We start from the raw sequence: 21582 nt of genomic DNA on the forward strand, positions 1-21582 counted from the left end.
TAAAAATATTTTACAAGCACTCATCATGAGCATGATTCATAATTGTAATATGTTTTATCATTATTTTTTGAGAAACTGTGTTTTATAGCTTGACACTGAAATGCTTTCATTTTCAATATGAAAATCTCAGATGGGGAGACAGATAGATATATCTTAAATTAATAAGGAGAAGTTTCAGTAATCTATACCTTTAGTATAGAACTTTGCATACTTATTGGCCACAGAAGAGGATAAACATTTTTTTAGACATACACTTTGGGGAAATTTGCCTTAATTCCTAAAGGAAATGTGAAATACATTAAAATGAATAAAATTGACTGGGGTTGAGGTGATAGAAGCTGCCTTTGCAGAAACTTGGAAGAACCATACACATGAATAAGAGGAGCTGGATTTTAAATTTTCCTTCTGGGCTTTTCCAAATGCCATTTCCATTGCCTCAGTGTCATTTAACTACAGACTGACCTGAAGGGCTTTCGGCCCAGCTCTCTACACTCTGCTAATAAATAATAAAGTAACTGTGCACAAGTCAATATACCAATATTTTATCTACTTCACCTAGACACTCCCCTCTAATTGAGAATTTTTAAATGGAAAATTAAATTCATGCTTTTCCCTTTACTTTGCTATAGTTTCCACTTTTTATTTTACATGATTCTTACCTAATAGCTAGATAACAAAAATAATTCCATCTGCCCCCCAATAGGCCAAACTTGTACTCTCATTGCAATCACAATACGTTCAACTACTGTGTTAATCATACTTTGCCTAATTTTATACATACTTCTATCCATGTCATCTACTTAACTAAATTTTATATCTTTTGGTGGCAGAAAGCCTGTCTTTTTATCCTCTGTAGCACAAGACACAGTGTCTTATACATAGTAAGTTTTAAATGCATTTTTACCAAAATGGAACCCTAAAATAGTCATCCATGTCTATGCTGATAAATTAATTAATTGATTAATTTATTCATTTATTCTTTTATTTCACAAACATGTAGCAAAGGCCTGATGTGCTAGCCATTGTTGAAGATGCTTGAGATATAAATATGCATAACACAAAATCCAGAGAATCTGATAATGACCCTTGAATAGTATTTCTAGGTTTGAGATTATGCCTCCTGAAACAACGAATATATTATTTAAAATAAAAGCTGTAGTAGATTCTACATGAATGGATATTCATATATGTAATGAAATTTAGATATCTACATCATCCCAAATCAATTTCACACTTCAACAGTTCCTAGAGCTTGTCCCTTTTTAATTACTCAGCTAGATCCTCTATTAACCAGCTATTTCTCACATTTTCAACTTTTACAAATAATTTAAATAAGAGTTTCTCTAGATGATTTAAATAATTTCCTTAAATAGTTTCTGGAAGACTTTTTTTTCCCCAATACCACTAGCATCATGTTAAACAATACTTTTTTCTTCTTTTCGTTTACTTTCTTAGTCATTATTTTGACCAATTTTAACGTGTTAAGGTCTCTGCCTTAAGCAACCTTTTCGTTACTTGAATCCAGATATTTTAGATGCTCTTTTATATCTCACTGATTTTTTTCTCTTGATGTTCTTGAACTCATTGTTGAGTCATTAATTAAAATGTTGAAGACAATTTTACCCCCAGACAATAAAACAAATTAAATGACTTATAAATGCCTTTACCTTTAAAACCAAGTGTATATACCAAGAGTATAAATCTAGCATACTGAGGCAATTCACTGTATACAAACATGATTTCTGTCTAATATTTGCCAAAATTCTCAAAGCTCCATCAATTCACCTGATTAGTCATACTTTACGTACTTTTATGCATTTTCTAAATTTAAATATAATTATATTCTTTTAGTTATATTTTTTAATTTATTTTGTTCCATTGAGTTTTTATTTTTTATTCATGCCAGTATTAGTAACACCACTCAAATTTTAATTCTAGTACACAGCTATTTATATATAATCATTCTCACATTTTTTCAAACATGTAATATATAATCATTTTTATGAAATGTCAATTGCCTTGACTTTCTACTAGAAGCTCCACTCTCTATACTTACGATCAAAACAAAATAATATAAACAAGTATGAGCACCAATAAATACATGTGCAATGGCCCGATATAAGTTATATAAATATTTATGAATGTTTAATCTAAAAAACTAGACATTGACAGAATGTAATTAAGAGAATGTGCTATGCAAAGAGCTAACTTTTTTAAGACCAGCCTACTTTAAAATATTGGTAAAGTAATTAATCAACTAATATTACCCAAATACTGATGACCATCACAAAACATCCCAGGGGAGTCCCAATGCCTGTGTCGTCAAGTTTTATGAGAAGCAAATTATCTTTGTTTCCTTTCCTACTTCCAGTGCCAGTAACTATAATCCACAAGCAATCATCTCATCACCTGAACAATAACTGTCTGTGGTTGTCCAATCTTGAATTAAAAGAACAAATTTCCCTATTTAGAACAAAATTCCCTGTTTAGTGATGACAAGATGGCAACTGATTTGGCTTAGTGACTCGACAGACTTAATAATGATGAAATGTTTTCAAAAGCTGAACTATTCATACAAACTAAGAACATGGCATATGTTCTTCTGAATATGGCTGAATGGCATAAAATGGGGAGGTTCTTGCAAATAAACATGTTTTTGAGATGGACAGAACATGAAATGGTGACTGAAAAGATTGACATTGTGAAGTCACTCACCTATGGTGATCAATATTGACCTGTACATTTCCTGTATTGTTCTTATTCAGTGTTTCCCAACTTAATTTTTAAACCATGTCTGCGAGATAGAACCTCATATTTTAATATGTCAAACCTGAAATGTGACATTTTGCTTTTCAGTTGGATTGAAAGAGCATGTAATCAACAATTCTTTCTAGGATCCATGTATTCTATGGGCTCTCTTGTTCTCTCTCTCTTTCTCCCTTTCTCACCATTCCCTTTCCTACTCCCAATAAAGCATCTGCATCTGTTACTTTCTAGAAATCTTTTAGATATCTTAGTCACTTTTGTTAGGCTTTTGTGTTTCTTAGTTGCCACAATTTCTCCCTTCTTTCAGTCACAACCCCAGGCAATTCCTACTAAAGAATGACACCAAACAACATGTCAAGAGCCTTTCAAAATTGCTGCCAGACTTCAGTGACTTTCTTACAGCATATGGAGTACTGATGTGCTGAAAATACGGCAGCAAACTACCTGATGCTTACGATGTCAGGAAGTTCCAGCCTGATGGAGCGCTCTGGTTCAGATTTGCAACATAAACAGGACTTTTACTGTTCTTTAACAAAGCAGCTAAGCAAAAGTTACCAAAAATGTTTTTTTTTAAAGTCAATTATATGTCCCAGCCCCCACTTTTCAAGCTCTGCTCTTAAAAGCAGAAATAGTAAGATTAAACAAAGACTAATCCGTAACCTTGACATATAATCCTAGTAGAATAATTTAGCTATAATTTAAATGTGTTATATGGTGTCTTAAATCATCAGGACGATGTCACATGAGAGCTATGTGCCTGCTATTGTCTTTTATATAAGGGAGACCCCTTACAGAATGTAAAACTAAGGCATTCAGTAAATACCCATTCTTTATAATAAGCACATGTTTAATTGAGATATGAACTTTTAGTTTGCCAATGAATTAGTATTTGTTTAACAATATAGACTGCATGTATACAAGTATGTAGGTAAAGTCACTTAAGTGCGTATATCACTAACAGTTTTTTCTTATTCTATGGGAACATTATCTTAATTTAATTCTAGTTGAGAATTACATATTGTACGACAATTTCAGGCAGATGTGGTATTGCATGATTTCCAGATGAAGGTAAATTTGTCCCTCTAATTCTACATTTCCAAAATTAAACTGTATTCCTTTTTATGACAAACCAAAAGGTTGAAATTAATAATATTAGAGGATAATACAAGTGCCTCGAATGGGTCCTTGCAATTCAGTTTTATTATAGATAAAATCAATAACCCTTAAAAAGAGTGGGAGTATTCATATACTTATTGTTGCCTTTTAATAAGTATTTTTGAAATTTTTTTGTGTGTAAACACTTTTTGGACATAAAATGCAGGTCACTTTAATAAGCCTTGAGTCCTTGGGCAAATTGCTAAAATTCATAAGGCTCAGTTTGCACAGTATACATAATCATGGAAGTGTTCTTATAATAATAGACTGTTCTTGTAAGTTCAAAAAGATAATGCACATGCATTTAATAGCATGATATCTGGCAGGTGGTGACTACTCAACAAATACGTCATCAATTTTATTTAAATTTTCTACTTTTTGATACAGTTTTTTTCCTCAAACACATTTTTGGAATGGATATTAACTCTTGTGTATTTCTAGGGGGCACAATTTTTAGGAGAATTATTGGAACGCTGGCTTCTCTATCCTTCATGTGTGACTATCTTCGAATCTTACTGAAAATTATCTTAGGCACCTCTTGAATCTCTCCATGCCACTCTGTCCTCATTCCCAATACCTAATTAGGTAAAATTCACCTCAACTTGAGACTCCTATTTAAAACTGTAGTCGGCCTCACCTACCTTTTGAATCTATTCCCCCCTCTAATTTGTAATAGAATCCCTTTTCTCCAAAACACTATTGTACTTCTCATCCTGTCATTGTTCCCAAGTAATAATTTCATACCCTAAATAAATTCCCCATCATATGTAAATTGCTCCAACACAAAATATAAATATTTTAACAATGTCATTTTTGATGCTGCTATGTAACCACAATGCCAAAGCTTGACCAGAAAAAAAAAGCACATGAAAAGAGAAGAAAACAGCAAACCAAATATATTAATGAGACATATTCTGAATTAATATTAGTGCTAAAGTATGGTATGTGAAAGCATTAATACCTCAATGGGAAGTATAATTTATTTAGGAAATAGGAAGATTAATCTTATAATACTATTAAAATAATTCATTACATAAACAAGTCAAAAAAGCTGTATCCATAGATATTTCAAAGGCATGGCAATCTAATCCAAATTTTTAAAATTGAAAATGAAATGTGGAAATATTACTTATACTAGCATTAGAAGGATGTTTTCTTGACATGAAGAAAGAAAGCTATTTTAAAGTAGCACATTGTAAATAGGCAAAGTAGAAAAAGAAAGGAGGAGGAGTCTGGGGAGAGAGGGAGAGTCATTAAATTCAGGAACAAAAGATGCATGTCTGTTATCAAGTGTTACAATTGCAATATTTCATATAAACTAATGAGGAAAATAACCATTGTAAAGGAGAGAAAAAAATTTTCTTCTTTATAGACACTTTCATTCTCCATTTGAAATACTCAGAAGAATCGTCAGCAAAATATAAAATTAAATTATAATGTTTAATTATAAAATCAAATTAAATTAGTGTCCAATAAGAAGACTAACTACAACAAAATAAATGAAAAGTCAATAGATTCCTTAAAATGAATAGAGCATGACATAATGGAGGAAAATTCCATTCACTCCTGTGACTAAGTATAAAAATCTTTGGAAGTGGGCGGTTCTCATGTGCTCCTTTAATCCCAGCTACTCAGGAGGCTAAAGTGGGAGGATCACTTGGACCCAGGAGTTCAAGGCTACAGTGAGTTATGATTGCACTACTGGGACTCCGAAAGGAAATTTTTCAAAAAAGCCTTTGGAATAAAAAGAAAACATAGGAATTATTTACAGGAAAAACTTTCAAATATTTTTTTCTGAGAGAGATAAAATGTCTAAATGGTGACATAAAACCATTCATAAGAATAGTTAAGGCACAATTGCACAAAGTCATCAATTTGCCCAGATTAATGTGTCTGTATACTACTTCACATACAGTGAGATGGCAGCACCCTAGCTCCCCAGTTCCACCCAATCTCTTATCTGTACCTTCCACTGGCCAAACTACCCAATGTAACCGGAATTGGCAGGCAACATACGTGAAGGATTGGTCCCTTCAATTGGAAAGGAGAATAGATCTAAGAGCAAACAAGTATGTACATGCACATTCATTGTGTACTGAGATACACTCTTGGCTAGCCTGATGCTACAGTTCTGTTACTCTTTGCTATTTTTATACTTCTAGCTATATTTAACTTGTACAACATAAGTTTATGTTTCCTTTTAATATGATGTAACCGTAAATAATACAAAGATGCTCTCAAAATCATGCAAAAAAAAGAACAGGGGCTAGAGGAACTCACTATATCCACTACTGAGGATGTTAATTCTTCAGCCAAGATCTTACTGGGACATGCTATAATCAACAAACTGATTACAAAATTAAATACTTTCAGCATTCTTCACATAAAACAGTAGAGTAAGTAGAAAAAAAGGGAAGGATTTATTAATTTTAACCAATACATGCATAAGAATATGCTTTCTTGGTTCTATTCCTCGTACTGTGAATTAGCCTATAGCTGGTATTTATGAATTTCTTTTTTTATGAATGTGTTTCCATTCCTTCAGCCAAGGCATACTAGACCTAGAATTTCAAGTAAATCCGCCCTTAATCTACAAATTTGGTGGAATCCAGCTTTTAGACTCATGTTTAGAACTCATTCCACGTATTTTTTGCTTGTTTGTTGTTTTTTGTTTTTTTTGAAGCAGAGTCTCATTCTATCCCCCAGGCTGGAGGGCAATGGCGCAATCTCTGCTCACTGCAACCTCTGCCTCCCCGGTTCAAGCGATTCTCTTGCCTCAACCTTCCGAGTAGCCCGCCGCCAAGCCCAGATAATTTTTGTATTTTTAGTAGAGATAGAGTTTCGCCATATTGGCCAGGCTGGTCTTGAATTCCTGACATCAGGTGATCCACCCACCTCAGTCTCCCAAAGTGTTGGAATTACAGACGTGAGCCACTGCACCCGGCCCATTCCACATATTTTTCTTGGATATTCCACATAAATTATCAACATTTTGCAATAATTTTGCACTTGTCTTCCTGGGGTACTGGCCTCTGATTTTGATTACATGTCTGAAATCAAAGAGAGACAGTGCACATGAGCCTTAAGAAGAGCTTTCTCTTGCAAGCAACTGCTTATGATGAGGGCTTTATTAGGTATTTATATCCAAAATAAGAAAAAAACAAAAGAAAGGAAACCTCACCTGACAGGAGAAAAAGAGCTGCTTCTGCTGGCAAGGGAGGCTCAAAGTAACTGAGGGGTTCAAAAATTCTCAGAATTATCTGAATCCATTCAGAGATCGCCCCATTCAAGTTCTTTCCCATTCTTCCCAAATCAGTATCCCAAACTTTACATAGAAAATGTGAGGCTTTGCATTAAACGTTTCTTGAGATTCTGCTACAAAAACAATTAAGATCTGCAGCCTTTTTTTTTTTTTTTTTTTTTTTTAATTTCTGTCCTAGAGTTAAAAGAAGTAAGAGTTAATTTTAAGTTTTACAAAAATCCTAGGTTTGGTAAAATTTGCTTTTCTAAAGTAAGAACTAATTCTTAAATTTTCTAATTTAATGTCATAATGTTGAATTTTCTGAATATCTTTTGCATTGTTTACAGAACCTCTGATGCTGACCGCTTTTTCATTACTGATGCTTGGTCTTGGTGCCTTTGCTGTATCTAGATTTGCCTTGGCACCTGTTTATTAACTTTATTAGCCTTTTCAAAGACTTTTTCAAATCCAATCTACTGAAAAATGATTTCTGTTTTACTAATGTCCACCCTAAATTTATTACTTATTTTTTCGTCTTTCTGCTTTCTTTGACTTAAATTATAGTTTACATTCTAACCCCTAGAAATAAATAAGATTATTGATTTTCACCTTTGTCTTTTTCTAATACATTCATTTAAAATGTCTGTATTTGTACAATTACAGCTGCAATTACACAAGAGTGACATCAAGTGTTTTCATTATAATTCAGATCATAACTTTTCTTTTTCTCTTTATTACTTTGTTGACCAATGAATATTACATAATTTCTAAAAATCTGAGAGTTTTTAAACAGCTTTTTGTTATTAATAACTAGCTTAGTTATACTCTGGCTAGATAACACAGCTTATATCCTTTCTGTCACCTGGCATTACGGACCCCTCATATGGTCAATTTTGGTAAATGTTACATGTACACTTTCTTACCCATACTATGTATTTCTTGTGGCACATGTTTTTGTTGTTGTTGTTTTATTTGTTTGGTTTTTTTTTGTTTTTGTTTTTGTTTTTGTTTTTTGAGACAGAGTCTTGCTCTGTCTCCCAGGCAGTGGAGCGATCTGAGCTCACTGCAACCTCCTCATCCCAGGTTCCAGTGATTCTCCTGCCTCAGCCTCCTGAGTAGCTTGGATTACAGGTGCGTGCCATCACGCCCAGGTAATTGTTGTATTTTTAGTAGAGACGGGGTTTCACCATGTTGGCCAGGCTGATCACTAACTCCTGAACTCAAGGAATCCACCTGCCTCAGCCTCCCAAAGTGCCAGGATTACAGGTATGAGCCACCTGTAAGCCCAGCCGATACATGTTTTAAATACATCAATTAGGTTATCTTTATTTACAACACTGTTCAAATCTATATTCTTAATTTTGACTGCTTTTTCAATCTATTCCTGGGAAAAGTTTGTTAAAACCATTCCCTGTGGTTTTGATTTGCATCTATTTCTCTTTTATTTGGGCAATTAGTGCTTTATGTATTTTGATGACATATTTAATTACATATAACTTTGGAATAAACACATCTCCTGGTTTATTAAAAAGTATGATCATTATTAGACACAACCTTTATAATTATATTCTTAAATTCTATTTTTTAAATTAGAATATCTATGCAACTACTTTCTGTCTCTCATATTTTGTGATAAAATTTTTGTCACTTTACCTTCAAACATTTTATTCCTCTTATTTAGAATATGTCTCTTTTAGCAGGATAAAGTTTTATTTTTTACCCTGTCTGACAAGTTTTATTTTAAATTTCATTACGTATAATAACATTTAATGTAATTAATATTGTATTGAGGTAGGTTTTTTACCTCTTTCCTGCAGTATGTATTGACGATTTAATGTGCTGTCTTTCTATTTGTTTTACATTAGGTTGTGTTTCTGTTTTCTCTCCTTTTTTATCTTGTTTTGAGTGAAATAAGTATTTTACTGATATTTCTTTTTTTCTTGCTATATTCTCCTGTTAGTTTTATATTCTTTCTTTTTTCTTTCAGATAGCCTTCAGATTAAAATGTGATCCCTTGTCTTAATTCTTACATGTATACATTTATTATATCTAGACAATGTGATGACTAAAAATAGGCATCATCATCATCATTAGTATCGTTGTATGTAGTCCATATTTAGTTAGATTTACTGAGATATCCACTTTTTTGTTAACTTCCTTCTTTCCTGAAATTCAGAGCATCCATCTGGTATCATTTCTTCTTGACAATTCCCTTTACTATTTCTTTTAGCGTAAGTCTGGATGAATGGTCAATTTTTTTTTTTAATGTGAAAATGCTTCTATTTACCTTCACTTCTGAAGGATATTTTGCTGGATGTATATTTCATCTCTTATTAGTTTTGGAAAGTTCCTAACCATTATGTCTTCATAAACTCCCTCTCTCTCTCATTCCTACCTTCTTTAGTTCCTGGACTACAATTACATTACCCACTTGTTAAGCTCTTTTCTATGTTGTATTTTCTGTCATTTTTTTTTCCTGTTTGATTTTCCCTGGATTTTCATCTTGTCTATCTTCTAGTTTGTTATTTACACTTTACTATTATTTAGACCTCTATTAAACTGTAGTTAATCTGCCATTAAATGCATCAGTTGAGTTCTATTTTCCAATGATTATATATGTATTAGTTTTCTATCGATGCACAAACTTAGTGCCTGAAAACACAACTGTCTATTAGCTCACAGTTCTGCAGGCCAAAACTCCAGGTGAGTTTCTGCTTTGAGTCTCATAGGGTCAAAATCAAGGTGATACCTATATAGGGCTGTTATCCAGAGGGTCTGGAGAAGAATCGTGTTCCAGATTTATTCAGTGTCAGCCGAACACAGTTCTTCGCAGTTGGAAAGCAGAGGTTGCCATTGCCTTTTCGGCTGTTGGGTGGGGCTTTCAGCTCCTAAACCACCTGCACTATTTGACACAAAACCCTTTCCACCTGCAGAGCCAGGAACAGCACATCAAACCTCATCATGATTTGAATCTCTGGCTTGCTCTTCTGTTACTGACCAGAGAAAGCTCTCTGCTTTTAAACTGTCAATGTGATTAGATTAATTCCACCTGGATAATCTCCCTATCTTAAGATCAACTAATTAGTCATCTTAATTACATCTGAAAAATCCCTGTCATGCTGAACCCTAACATAATCACAGGAATAACATAAGAGGGCAAAGGTCATGGGCCCTCTGGAATTCTACCTACCACAGCAAATCTCAATGATAAAATCTCTATTGACTATTATGTTTTCAGTTTTTGATAAAATCGTCCAACACTTTGTTTTATTTCTTAAACAAGTTAATCATAGTTATTTAAAGAATGAGCTAATAATTTCCAAAGCTGGGTTATCTTGTACTCTGTTGTTTCTCTCCCTTTTTAAAATTTTAACTTTTGTTCAATCATTTTCTTTTTTCATACCTGGCTATTTTTTATTTAATGCCTGATGTAGCGTACAAAAAATTATAGAGTTTTGCCTGAGATACATGACTTTACCTTCTGCCAAAAAGATTATTTTATTTATTTATTTTTTGCCTTTGTCAGACATTTCAGCTAGAAAAAGTTCATCTGGGATCAAACTAACATGACAAAGGGTTTCAGTCTTTAAAAGGGCAGCTCTATTATGATGCATCATAAATTCTATGTTAGGATCCCAGTTGAAAGCCTATATTTATCAGCTACCTCCTACTTGGTAAGACCTGAGTTTTAAATCTTGTCCCCTTCTCCAGAGACTGCTGAAAGCCCTAATCTGCTCTCCCAGTTGCTCTTAAGCTATCTTATGTTCAACTTTACCATCTTTCATGCATAATTTTAGAATTAATAAGTGCATGAAAGGGCAGAGTGGTACAAAATATTAGACTTAGCTCTCTTCGCTAATTTTCTCTTCATCATGAATGCCTCTATTCTTCATTGTTTTGACTACTTAACATCTTAGCTACTTAACATCTTAAACAGTGGGCTTTAAAAGAGTTTCCCACAAATGGAATCCTAATATACCATGTTGTCATTTATCTGGCTTCTCTGTGCAAAGCAGTGCTTTGGGAGGAGTCCATTAATGTTGTTTCACATATCAATTCTTTTTTCTTTTTATTACTAAATATTACTATATAGAAGGGTTTGTCTTGTTGATGGACATTTGTGGTGTGCCAATTTTTTAATATTATGAATTAAACTGCTTTAATTTTTTGTAAAAGTTTGTGTGGTCATATGTTTTTACTTATATTGGGTATCTAGGAGTTAAATTATTGGGCAATAAGGTACATGTGTATATGACCTTACAGAAAGTTGCTAAACTGATTCTCAAGGAGTCTGTCATTTTACATTTTTAGCAACAATGTGTGAGACTTTCAGTTGTTCTACATACTTGTCAACACTTGGCACTGTCTGTATTTTAAATTGCGCCTATTCTAGGGAGCTTACAATGATATCTTACTGTAGTTTTACTTTGTATTTAATTTATGAATAAATATCTTTAGTACCTTTACCCATGCTTATTTGTATATGAACTTTGTACAATATATGTGCAAATTATTGCCATCCTAAATTATTTTGTTTTTTAATTATTGAGTTGTAAATGTTCTTATACATTCTGGATACATATCCTCTTTCAGATATATGTATGGCGAATATTTTTTCCCAGTGAGCATCCTTGCCTTTCCATTTGCATGATTATATATTTTGAAGAACAATTTTTAAAATTTTGATAAAATTAAGATTCTCAGTTTTTCTTTGTCTTTTTTGTCTCCTATGAAAGAATTTTATGTCTATTTAATGTTTGCAAAAATATTCTTTCATGTTTACTTCCAGAAGTTTTGTCACTTTACCTTTTCCATGTAGGGCTTTAAGCCATTTCAGTTAATTTTTGTGTAGGAGTGTGAGGTAATGTTTGAAATTCAATTTTTTCATATAGTTATTCAATTTTCTAGTACTATTTATTTAAAATACATTATTTTTACTTTTGTAAAACAACGTTTGAATTTTGGATATTATATTAAAAGGGACTACATACATAGACAGAGAGATAAGTTTATTTCTGAACCCTATATATATGTGGGTTTATTTCTGGACTCTATTATCATCGCTTTCTTATATATAGCCCCTTTTAATTTATATGATGACCTTTTGATATGAGATTTATGTGTGTGGAGAAAGAGTCCTTTTATAATTTCATATATACGTGTGTGTGTATATATATATATGTGAGGAATTGGACTCTGTTGATGAATATGTGTATTCTTATACCAAATACCACACATTATTAATTATTTCAGCTTTGTAGTAAGTGTTACTTAGTTGTTGTCAGTCCTCCAATTTTGTTTTCCTTTTCAAAATTACTTTGGCTATTTTATATCTTTTGCATACTTTTATAAGTTGTAAACTCAGTATGTAAATTTCTACCATTAAACAAAGGGTTGCTGGGCATGGTAGCTTATGTCTGTAATTCTAGTACTTTATGAGGCTGAGACAGGAGGATAGCTTGAGGCCAGGAGTTGGAGGCCCGTTTGGGCAACGTGGTGAGACCCTGTCTCTACAATTTGAATAAAAAATCACTGGGCATGGTGGTACACACCTGTAGTTCTAGCTACATGGAAGGCTGAGACACTTGAGCCCAGGAATTTGAGGTTGCAGTAAGCTATGATCATGCCACTACACCACTCCAGCCTGGGCAAGAGAACAAGACCCTGTTTTAAAAAAAAATGATGCCTGTAATTTTTACTGCAATTGTGTTAACTATATAGGCATATTTTTGGAGAGAATGGTTATTTAACAATATTGATCCTTCTAATCCATTAGTTCTGTTTTACTTTTACATTTCTCCATTATTTAGATCTTCTTTAATTTCTCTTTTCAGTATTTTATAATTTTAAATGTACACATGTATATTTTTTAATGAAATCCTATTTAAAAGTCTTTCCCTGACAACTTATACTAAAATAGCACCATATTTTTACCATATAATTATTCTGTTTTATTTTTCTTCATACTACTTATCATTACCTAGCACTAAATCCTATGTCAATTTCATTTTCTACTGCCCATCTCACTCAAGAAGAGCAACCTTCATGAGGGTAGAGCTAATACCTCTATTATTCACTGCCTTACCACCAGTGCTTAGGAAGGGTTATGGCTTACATTTGTCACTGAACAAATATTCACAAAGAATGAAATAAAATTATTGCTCCAGCTACATTACAATTTGCCTGCTCGCAAGAAAAATTCTTTATTACATATCTTGTATGTAAGATATTTTTCTTTCCCCCTTGATCTTGGTTCTCTTTTTCTACCTTTACCCATATGTCTCTATGACCTCTCCTTAACAAAAATTTCTGGAGAATGAGGGTTTCCAGAGAAAGTTACTCTAAATTTTCTCTTAAAGGCTGATTTGTTTGTTTGTTTTAGTCACCAAGGAGTGGGAAGAAATAGGGTTTGTTTTCCATTATTCATATTACTTCTGATTATTATACACCTGCACTTTTGATTTTTACAAGAGTGAAATGGAACTTTCTTTACATTTTCACTGTTGTATAAAGAGATCCCTTCTCTTCCTGCTCTAAAATTAGGTCTTCAGAGTCCACCTCTTAAATATAGTGTGATACCTAATCCACAACCCTGTTGTATTGGACCTAACTTAATAAGTTTGTTTTATGTACACCCACACATGTGCCCGTGCACACACACATACACAGACATTCACCACATACACACACACACTCACCACATATCACAGTATCTGATATAGTTTTTTTCAGGACATTCCATTAAGTATCATATACTTAAGTGTGCACACATTTAATAATATACAGGAAATTAAATAAAAGCACATAATTGGAGAGTATTCGGTGCTCATTTTGAGGGAATATATTGATAAATATAGGATATGTCCTCAAAAATATTATTTACTTAAAAATAAATAAAAATTCATTTTAAAATAATTACATTTAAGCTCATTATTTTTTTCTGACTCCTAACATATGAACATTATAAAGTATTAACAGCATTTCAATTTCTTTTCCATTTCATTAATTAAGTCTACTTACACGAGATGCAAAATCTACAAGACACTGCTTCTCTTAGAGAATTTGGTAATACAAGCTTTATTTGTTGAGTTTAGAAATATTTTTGGCAACCACGAAAGTATCCCGGGATTATCTTATACTTTTGCTTATGTACAGGCTACCTCACAATATCTACCACTCAAAAAAAAAAGTCAAAATAACATAAATTACTAACATCTTTTTCCTTTTTTAAAAATTTATTTTTTAGCACAGTTTTAGGTTCACAGCAAAATTAAGAGGAAGGTACAGAGCGCTCCCGTTAAATACCCTGTCTTCACACATGCATGGCCCCCTCCATTAGCAGCATCCTTCACCAGAGTGACACATTTGTTACAATTAATGAACCTACACTGACACATCATAAACACCCAGTCCATGGTTTACAGCAGGAATTCACTCTTGGTGTTGTACATTCAACGAGTTTGAACAAATGTATAATGACATGTACCCATAATTATTGTATCATACATAGTACTTTTGCTGCCCGTAGAATCCTCTGTGTTTCTCCTCTTCAACCCTCTCTACCCTCACCCCTTGCCAACCACTGTCTTTTTCCTGTCTCTATAATTTTGTCTTTCACTGAAGATCATGGAGTTGAAATCCTACAGTATGTAGCCTTTTCTGATTGACTTCTTTCACTCAGTAATATGCATTTAACTTTTCTCCATGTCTTTCTATGGCTTGGTAGGTCATTTCTTTTTAGCATTGAATTGCCTGCATGTAGCAGAGTGTATCCATTGGCTGAATGTACCACAGTTTATCCATTCACCTAAGGACATTCCTGTATATTTCCAAGTTTTGGCATTTAAGAATAAAGCTACTATAAACATTCATATAGCAGGTATTTGTGTGAATGTAAATTTTCAGTTTCTCTGGATGAATGCAAGAAGCATAGTTGATGAATCATGTGGTAAAAATACTTAGAGCTTTATAAGAAATGACCAAATTGTCTTCCAAAGTGACTGTACCATCGTGCATACTTACCAGTAATGAAGGAGAGTTCCTGTTGCTCCACATTCTCATCAGTTTTTGGTGATGCTAGAGTTTTATATTTGGTCCAGTCTAATTCTTAGGTAATGGTATTTCATTTTTTATTAATTTGCATTTCTTTGCTGACATAGAATGTGAATAATCTTTTCATATGCTTATTTTCAATCTGTATATCTTCTCTGATGAGGTGTCAGTTAAGATCTTTGGCCCATTTGTAAAGTGGATTGTTTTCCTATTGTTGATTTTTAGGAGTTCTTTGTGTATTTTAGATAACAGTCTTTTATCAAATGTGTCTTTTGCAAATATTTTCTCCCACTCTGTGGCTGGTCTTCTCATTCTCTTGACATTGTCTTCCACAGAGCAGAAGATTTTAATTTTGATGCAGTCAAGTTTGTCAATTATTTCTTCCATGTATTGTGCCTTTGAGGTTGTGTCTAATAGTCATCATCATCTGAAGGTCATATAGGTTTTTTCTTTTGTTATCTTCTACAAATTTTATAATTTTGTGTTTACATTAAGGTTTATGGCTCATCTTCAGTTAATTTTTCTGAAGAGTGTAAGGTCTGCATCTCTCTTTTTTCATGTGAATGTCCAGCTGACCTACCATCACTTGTTGAAAAAAGGTATCTTGGCTCCATTGTATTATCTTTGCTCCTTTCCTCAAGATCCAATAACTTTGCTTATGTGGGCCTATTTCTGGGCTCTCTAGTTTGTTCCGTTGATACGTTTGTCTATTATTTTGCCAATAACACACTGTTTGTATCACTGTCGCTTTATAATGAGTTTTGAAGTTGGGTAGTATTAGTATTAGTTCTCCAACTTTTTCCATTTTCTTCAATACTGTGTTGGCTAGTCTTGGTCATTTGCCTCTCCTTGTAAGGTTTCAGATCATTTGCAGTGGCAACTGGGATTGCATGCAATCTATACATTTATTTGAGAAAAATAAAAATCTTGACAATGTTGAGTCTTCCTATCTATGAATACAGAATATCTTCTTTGACATCATTCATCAGCATTTTGTTAGTTTTCTCTGATTTTGTTCATCTGCAATTTGTAGTTTTCCACATATTAATACCCTTTATAGATATTTTGTTTTATTTATACCTGAGTATTTCATTTTGGGGTTTGCTAATATAAATGGTATTGGTACTTTTTGTAATTTCAAATTCTACTTGTTTATTGCTGGTATATAGAAAATTTATTGACTTTTATATATTAATCTTGTATACTAAAATCTTGCAATGATTACATATTAGTTCTAGGATATTTTTGTCAATTATTTTATATTTTTTACAGAGATGATTATGTCATCTACGAATAAACCCAGTTTTATTTTTTCTTTCCCAATTTATATTTGTTTTTTTTGCCTTCCTTTTCTTACTGCATTTGTTGGTTCTTCTAGTACAGTGTTGAAAATGATTGGTGAGAGGGGACATACTTGCATTGTTGCTGCATCTTAGTGATAAACTTTCAAATTTGTTATAATTATGATGTTAGCTGTAGGCCTTTTGTAGATATTCTTCATCAGATTTAAGAAGTCTTCCTCTATCCCTAGTTTACTAAGACTTTTTATAATGAATAGGTGTTAGAGTGTGTCAAATTCTTTATCTGCATCTATTTATATGACTATGTGATTTTTTAAACTTTTTAGCCTGTTAACATGATAGATTACATTAAGAGATTTGGGGTTTTTTTTGTTTTTCCTCATTTCTTCTAAAAAAATTAAAAATGGGATACATGTGCAGAACGTACAGGTTTATTACATAGGTATACGTGTGCCATGGTAGTTTGCTGAAACTATTTCCCCGTCCTCTAAGTTCCCTCCCATAACCCCCGAGCTGCAACAGACCCTGGTGTGTCCTGCTCCCCGTGTCCACGTGTTCTCAATGTTCAACTCCCACTTACGAGTGAGAGCATGCAGTGTTTGGTTTTCTGTTCCTATGTTAGTTTGCTGAGAATGATGGCTTCCAGCTTCATCCATGTATCTGCAAAGGACATGATCTCATTCCTTTTTATGGATATTCCTTATATGGAATACTACATAGCATTCCATAGTACAACATTTTGTTTATCCAGTCTATCATTGATGGGCATTTGGGTTGGTTCCATGTCTTTGTTATTGTAAATAGTGCTGCAATAAACATACGTGTGCATGTGTCTTCATAGTAGAATGATTTATATTCCTTTGGGTACACGCCCAGTAATGGGACTGCTGGGTCAACTGGTATTTCTGGTTATAGATCCTTGAGGAATTGCCACACTGTCTTCCACAATGGTTAAACTAATTTACAGTCCCACCAACAGTGAAGTGTTCCTATTTCTCCACAGCCTCGCCAGCATCTACTGTTTTCTCACTTTTTAATAATCACCATTCTGACTGGTGTGAGATGGTATCTCACTGTGGTTTTGATTTACATTTCTCTGATAATCAGTGATGTTGAGCTTTTTTTCATATGTTTTTTGGCCATGTAAATGTCTTCTTTTGAGAAGTGTCTGTTCATATCCTTTGCCCACTTTTGGATGAGATTGTTTGTTTGTTTGTTTGTTTGTTTTGTAAATATGTTTAAGTTCCTTATAAATTCTGGATATTAGACCTCTGTCAGATAGGTAGAATGCAAATTTTTTCTCCCATTCTGTAGGCTGCCTATTTACCCTGATAACAGTTTCTTTTGCTGTGCATAAGCTCTTTAGTTTAGTTAGATCCCATTTGTCAATTGTGCCTTTTGTTGCAATTGCTCTTCGCGTTTTTGTCATGAAGTCTTTGCCTGTGCCTATGTCCTGAATGGTACTGCCTAGGTTTCCATCAAGGGCACAGAACTGGACAGAGGATCAGATGGATGAATTGACAGAAGTAGGCTTCAGAGGATGGGTAATAAAAAACTATGCTGACCTAAAGGAGCATGTTCTAACCCAATACAAAGAAGTTAAGAACCTCAACAAAACTTTAGAGGAATTGATAACTAGATTACCAGTTTAGAGAGAAACATAAAAGACCTGATGGATCTGAAAAACACAACACAAGAACTTTGTGTATATACAAGTATTAACAGCCTAATTGACCAAGTGGAAGAAAGGATATCAGAGTTGGAAGACCACCTTGCTAAAATAAGACATGCAGACAAGAATAGAGAAAAAAGAATGAAAAGGAATGAACAAAGCCTCCAAGCAATATGGGACTTCACACAAAGACCAACCTATGACTAATAATAGTACCAGAAGGAGACAGGGAGAATGGAAACAAACTGGGAAACACACTTCAGGATATTATTCAGGAGAAATTCTCCAGCCTAGCAAGACAAGCCAACATGTAAATTCGGGAAATACAGAGAAGACCATTAAGATACTCCATGAGAAGTTCAACCCCAAGACACAAACATCAGATTCTCCAAGGTAGAAATGAAGAAAAAACTGTTAAGGGCAGCCAGAGAGAAAGGCCAGGGCACTTACAAAGGGAAGCCCATCAGACTAACAGTAGACCTCTCAACAGAAACTCTACAAGCCAGAAGAGATTGGGAACCAATATTCAACATTTTAAAGAAAAGAATTTTCGACCCAGAATTTCATATCCAGCCAAACTAAACCTCATAAGCAAAGGAGAAGCAAAATCATTTCCAGACAAGCAAATGCTGAGGGATTTCGTTACCACTAGGCCTGACCTGCAAGAGCTCCTGAAAGAAGCACTAAACATGGAAAGGAAAAACTGGTAGGAGCCACTGCAAAAACACACCAAGATACAAAGACCAATGACACTATGAAGAAGCTGCATCAACTAGTATTCAAAATAACCAAATGGCATCATGATGACGGGATCAAATTCACACATAACAATTCTAACCTTAAATGTAAATGGGTTAAATGCCCCAGTTAAAAACACAGGCTGGCAAATTGGGTAAGGAGTCAAGATCCACTGGTGTGCTGTATTCAGGAGACCCATCTTACATGCAGAGACACACCTAGGCTCAAAAGAAATGGATGGAGGAAAATTTACCAAGCAAATGGAAAGTAAAAAAAAAAAAAAAAAAAAAAAAAAAAGCAGGGGTCTTTCACAAAACAGACTTTAACAAAGAAACAAAAAGATAAAGAAGGGCATTACATAATGGTAAAGGGGAAACAATTCAACAAGAAAAGCTAACTATTCTAAATATATATGCACCCAATACAGGAGTACCCAGATTCATAAAACAAGTTCTTAGAGACCTACAAAGAGACTTAGACTCCCACACAATAATAGTGGAGGACTTTAACACCCCAATATCAGTATTTGACAGATCAATGAGACAGAAAATTAAAAAGGGTATTCAGCACTTGAACTCAGCTCTGGATCAAGTGGACCTAGTAGATGTCTACAGAGCTCTTTACCCCAAACCAACAGAATATACATTCTTCTGCATGCCACATGGCACTTATTCTAAAATAAACCATTAGTAGATTTTTGAATATTGATCCCATCTTGCATACCTGGGATAAATCCTATTTTGTCATAGTTTATAATGTATACTTTATACATTGTTGGATTCAATTAGTTAATATTTTGTTGAAGATTTTTACATCTATGCTTATGAGACATATTTGTCTGTTGTTTTCTTTCATTGTAATGCCTTGATCTGGTATTGGTATCAGGGCAATGATGGCCTCATATAATAAGTTAGAAAGCACTCCCTCTGCTTCCATCCTCTGAAAGAGATTGTAAAGAATTGCTGTAATTTTTTCCTTAAATATTTGCTGAAATTACCCATCTGGGCCAGATGCTTCTGTTTCGAAGGTTATTAATTATTGGCTACATTGATATTATTATAAATATCTGTATTAAATATAGATATAAGGAATGGTGTATATCTTTAATAGATATACACCAATTCAAATTGTCTATTTCTCGTGTGAGTTCGGCAGGATTTTTCTTTGAAGAAATTGGTCTGTTTCATCTAGGTTATTACAGTTGTGGGCACAGAGTTACTCATGGTATTTCTTTATTATCCTATTAATGTCCATAGGATCTGTAGTGGTGTCCCCTCTTTCATGTCTGATACAAGTAATTTATGACCTTTCTCAGTTTCTCTTAGCCAGGTATAGGCTTATCTAGTTTATTGAACATTTTAAATAACCAGATTTGGTTTTGTTAATTCTTTCTACTGATTTCCTGTTTCCAATTTCATCTATTTTTGCTCTAATTCTTATTATTTCTTTTCTTCTGCTTATTTTGGATAGAATTTGCTCATCTTTTTCTAGTTTTATAAGGTGGAAGATTAGATTATTGATTTCAAAACTTTTTTCTTCTCTAATATATGCATTCTATGATATAAATTTCCCTCTAAGTGCTATTTTTACTATATTTCACAAATTTTGATAAGCTTTGCTTTCATTTCATGTGGCTCAATATAATTTTAATTTCTTTTGAAATTTCTTCTTTGACCCATGTGTTATTTAGAAACATGTTGCTTAACCTCCATGTATATTCAGCTTATCTTGTTATCTTTCAGTTAGTGATGTCCAGTTTAGTTTCACTGCAGTCTGAGAGCAGACATTGCATTTCTATTTTTTAAGCTGTGTTTTAAGGCCCAGAATGTGTTCTGTCCTGCTGATGTTCCATGTGAGCCTGAAAAGAATGTGGACTTTGCTGTTGTTGAAGTTGTTTATAAATATTGATTATATCCACTTGGTTGATAGTGTTGTTGTATTAAGCTATTTCCTTACTGATATTTTGCCTGCTGGATTTATTTCTGATAGAGAGTGTTGAATTCTTCAACTGTGGTAATGGACTCTTCTATTTCTCCTTGCAGTTTTATTAGTTTTTGCCTCACATAGTTTTATTCTCTGTTGTTAGGCACATACATATTAAGGATTGTTATCATTATCTAATGCCCTTCTCTATTTCTGATAATGTTCCTTGCTTAAAAGTCTGTTATTTCTGAAATTAATACAATTATTCTTGCTTTCTTTTTATTAGTGTTATCATGATGTATTTTTTTCTATCCATTTACTTTCAAACTATATGTTACTTTACATTTTAAATGTGCTTCTTCTAGACAACACACAGTTGGGTCTAGTTTTTTATTCAATCTGATAATCTCTGTCTTTTAATTAGTGAATTTTGACCATTGACATTCAAAGCGATCATTTATATAACTGGATTAATCTCTGCTGTATTTATTAAAGCTTTATATTTATTGCTTTTGTTTTTTGTTCCTATTTTTGTCTTTTACTTTTTCTCTGGCTTTTGTGGTTTTAACTGATAATTTTATATAATTATATTTCCTTTTTTAGCGTATCAATTATACTTTCTTTTTTACTTTTTTTAGTGGTTAATCTATAGTTTGCAATATGCATTTACAGCTAACTCAAGCACTTTCAAATAATACTATACCACTTAAAGGGTGCTTGAATATCTTATAACA

This window comes from Macaca mulatta, chromosome 13, assembly GCF_049350105.2.
Source record: "Macaca mulatta isolate MMU2019108-1 chromosome 13, T2T-MMU8v2.0, whole genome shotgun sequence".
Lineage (NCBI taxonomy): Eukaryota > Metazoa > Chordata > Mammalia > Primates > Cercopithecidae > Macaca > Macaca mulatta.